The sequence below is a fragment of the Otolemur garnettii genome, unplaced genomic scaffold (genome assembly GCF_000181295.1).
Source record: "Otolemur garnettii isolate 467f Iridium unplaced genomic scaffold, OtoGar3 scaffold00053, whole genome shotgun sequence".
Lineage (NCBI taxonomy): Eukaryota > Metazoa > Chordata > Mammalia > Primates > Galagidae > Otolemur > Otolemur garnettii.
In genome coordinates this window covers 8,579,216-8,583,134 of record NW_003852448.1, presented here as the reverse complement: position 1 = coordinate 8,583,134, position 3,919 = coordinate 8,579,216, and the positions used below count along the sequence as shown (strand labels likewise).

At 36.1% G+C, this 3,919-nt stretch overlaps 1 non-coding gene across 1 annotated transcript; it reads right to left on the bottom strand.

Moving 5' to 3' along the window:
* Positions 1-3,835: 3,835 nt before the first annotated feature.
* On the bottom strand, positions 3,836-3,907 carry TRNAC-GCA. Its single transcript has one exon. It is a non-coding gene; the product is annotated as a tRNA-Cys (tRNA).
* Positions 3,908-3,919: the final 12 nt, after the last annotated feature.

The following is a 3,919-nucleotide window of genomic DNA, read 5'->3' as shown; positions in this document are numbered from 1 at the left end:
AATCTCTTATCAAGATTGTGCATTTGTCAATTCCCTGTCTTTGTGACAATTTTGCTTTATGTGTTTGGAGGCTATGTGCATATAAATTTAGAATTGTAATATTTTCCTGGAGAATTATTCATTTTATTAACACTCTACTCTTAATAGTACTTTCTATGATCCATTTTATCTGATGCTGATTGATATAGCTACACTAACTTTTTTTTTTGGCTAGTATTTGATATCTCTTTTCCTATCTTTTTACTTAACTTTTACTTACTTTCTGTATATTTATGTTTCAGATGTGTATCCTATAAGGGCATGCAGCTAGATTTTGTTGTTGAATTCAATCTGACAGTCTCATCTTAATTGGCAAATAGTCCATGTGCATTTATTGTGATTATTAATATATTTTTATTCATTTCTACCACCTTTTTTATGCTTTCTACTTATTCCAATTTTTATCTATACCTTTTCTCTATTCTTTTCCTTTATTGGATTGTTTAGTTTTCTTTCTTTTTGGAGGGGGCCAGGGCTGGGTTTGAACCCACCACCTCTGGCATATGGGGCTGGCATCTTACTCCTTGAGCCACAGGCGCCACGCTGCTCAGTTTTCTTTATTCACTTTTTTTCTTTCTACTGATTTGAAAGTTAAACCTTCCTTTTCTATTCCTGTAGGTGTTGCTTTTTACAATTTTATACACATTTGGTTGGTTTAATATAGTTGACATGAATTATTATTTCCACTCTCCTTTCAAACAATAGAAAGCTTTTTGTATACTAGTTTAATCACACCATACTCCTTCTACTACAGTGATTGTTCTTTTTATTTTTACTTTTTTTTTTTTCTTGAGGCAGACTCTCACTTTGTTCCCCTGGGTAGAGTGCCATGGCATCACAGCTCATAGCAGCCTCAAACTCTTGGGCTCAAGCAACTCTCTTGCCTTAGCCTCCTGAGTAGCTGGGACTATAGGTGCTTGCTACAATGTCCGGCTATTTTTAGAGACAGGGTCTGACTCTTGCTCAGGCTGGTCTCAAACCCATGAGCTCAGACAATCCACTCCCAGAATGCTAGGATTACAGGTGTGAGCCACTGTGCCCAGCCTAATTGTTCTTTTTAGTTATTGTTTTTAATCCCCCCATTTAAAGTCCCTGTTTTTGGTTTTATAATCTATGCTATTACATTTACCAATGTTCTCTCCAGTATCTTTGTTCACATTCTCCCCAAGACCCCATCTCTTTCTCCTTTCCTGTAGGTTCAGTGTTCTTCTTCGTAAAGTTCTTTTAACAAGGATATGTTAGAAGGAGATGGTTTCAGTTGTATGAAAATGCCTTAGTTTTCTCTCACTTCTGAATGATAGGACCCCATCTCTTTCTCCTTTCCTGTGGGTTCAGTGTTCTTCCTAAAGTTTTTTTAGCAAGGATATGTTAGAAGGAGATGGTTTCAGTTGTATGAAAATGCCTCAGTTTTCTCTCACTTCTGAATAGTTTAGCTAAGCAGAGAATTCTAGATTATAGTTATTTTTCTTTGCACTTTTAATACAGGCAGTCCCCAGGTTACACACAGGATAGGTTCTGTTAGGTTTGTTCTTAAATTGAATTTATATGCAAATTGAAATAGGTACACTTACCTATTATCTGTTATAGCCTCTGTCAGTCAGATGTTTGTAATTTGGGGACTTATTGTGATAGCCTCCATTTATTAGTGTGAGTTGTATGTAGGTCGTGTGTTTGTAACTCATGGACAGCCTGAAGTCTATTCTGTTCCTTTGTCTTCTGACTTTCATTGTTGCCTTTGAAAAGTCTATTGTTAGTCTAAGTATTCCTTTCTATATGATTTGTCTTCTCTCTTTGGATGCTTTAAAGATAATCCCATCATCTATGGTATTATTATGGTATTACCATTATTATCATGGTATTATTATGGTGAAGTTTTTGTGTACATCTATGTGTACATCTTTTATCTTTATCTTTCTTAGCCTATGTGTACATCTTTTATCTTTCTTAGAACTCACTGTTCCTAAATATGAGATATTGTGTTTTTGTACAAGGCTAGAAAATTCTTAGCCGTTATTTCTCTTAGTGTTCCCTCTCCCTCATTATATTTTCTCCTTATATAATCTGTGTTTGACATATTTTGGGAGCCTTTATTCTTCTTCATCTCACTTAGGCACTCTTTCATATTTTCCATTTCTTTAGACCTTTGTGAATCACTATTTGTCATTTCTAAAGATGTACATTCTATTTTCCTCCTAAATCTCTCTGTAGCTTTGTCTAATCTGTGTTTAATCTGTTAATTAGGTGATCCATTTCAGTGACTGTATTTTTCATTTTAGATAAATCTGCTTTATCTTTTGAATAATCACATGTTTTCATTTCCTTATGCATTTAATAATTTTAACCATCCTTACTTTAAAGTATCTATCTGATAATGCTATTATCTGACATTATTTTGTTTGATGATTTTTACTCATAATACGCTGGTTTCTTGTGTATTTTACCACTCTGAATTGTGAGCCCCTCTTCGGTCATGTTTTATCAGTTGGAATAATGTTGCTTATGGACATAATAGCCCAGCTTATGGACATGCTCTTTAGAGTTAATGTTGCTTCTTCTAGAATCACAATTGACTTTAGCACTTTTTATATTAACTTTCAGGTTGGGAAGTTTCTGAACCATGTAGATAGTGTAATTTCAAAGCCCTAACACATGTGAAGGTATATCTGTGGTCATGACTTCTCAGAGAAGATACCTTCTACCCCTCAGGAAGAGAAAGACCTCTTGTCTTTTTATGCTGGTGGATGGAGTTTTTTGCTCACTCTTTTACTAATGGTATAGCTTTCTAAGAGTTTGACTTTATATGAGAATGGGGGACTCTAAGGTCTAAGGCCTAATCTCCTGGTCCCACATGGTTATGAAAACTCAAGCACCTAGGTTCTCTCACCACACCACCACAGGCATTCCCGGAGTCAGCTCATATTTACTTCTCAGGGTTTTAGTTAATCCCTCAACCGTGGCCCAGAGATATTCCTGACTGTTATGAAGGCTCAGCTATACCTAGGGATACATATTTGTTTTGAGATAAAAGGAGTTTTAGATTATCTAGTATATTGCTGGTAATAGAAATCTTTTCATTTTAAAATAACACATTTTCTTTTATTTAGCTATCATTAGCATTACTTGATCATTTCTTCATTTGACTGTTTTGCTCACCATAGAAAGTTCTTACTCAGCTCTGTCTCTCCTATGCTTGACATTGAGTAGAAATCAAATATGGCTAGAACAGATGAATGATTCCATGGGTGAATGCATCAGTGAGAGCCACTGCTTTGATGTCAGCAACCTTTGTTTAGCGTCAAAAAGCCCAAGCTTCTGTAGGGAAAGTGTATTAGGGACAGTGATGTGCTCAGCTGGCTTATAGAGAGGACACTTGCTAGCATATCCTTCCAACTCCATCTTTAGTGATTTCACATTTGTAGCTTGAAATTGGCCTTGTAGCTTGAATAATGGTCATATTATTTGCACTGTAAAATTGGGAAACATTATAAATCACCTTCCCTACCTGCACTAAGAACTGGTTATTAAACATTTACCAGCACACCACTGGCTTGAAGTCATGAAAACATGTAGAAAAAGTGAGACCAAACCAGGCTTTGTAGAACAAAACCTTTGAAAGTGAAATATAAAGTCAGAGTTGAACGAATTTATCACTCTTGGACTATGTTACTCAGTGATGGAGTTTTAAGTTATCTCGCTTTTACTCAGATTTGGGGAAGCTCAGTATCCTGAGATTTTGAATTGGAAAAGGGAGCTTAATCCTCAACACCAGCTCCACTGAGCAAAATGGAACAGTGGCAGGGGGCACCTGGATTTGAACCAGGGACCTCTTGATCTGCAGTCAAATGCTCTACCCCTGAGCTATACCCCCTGATGTAATGTT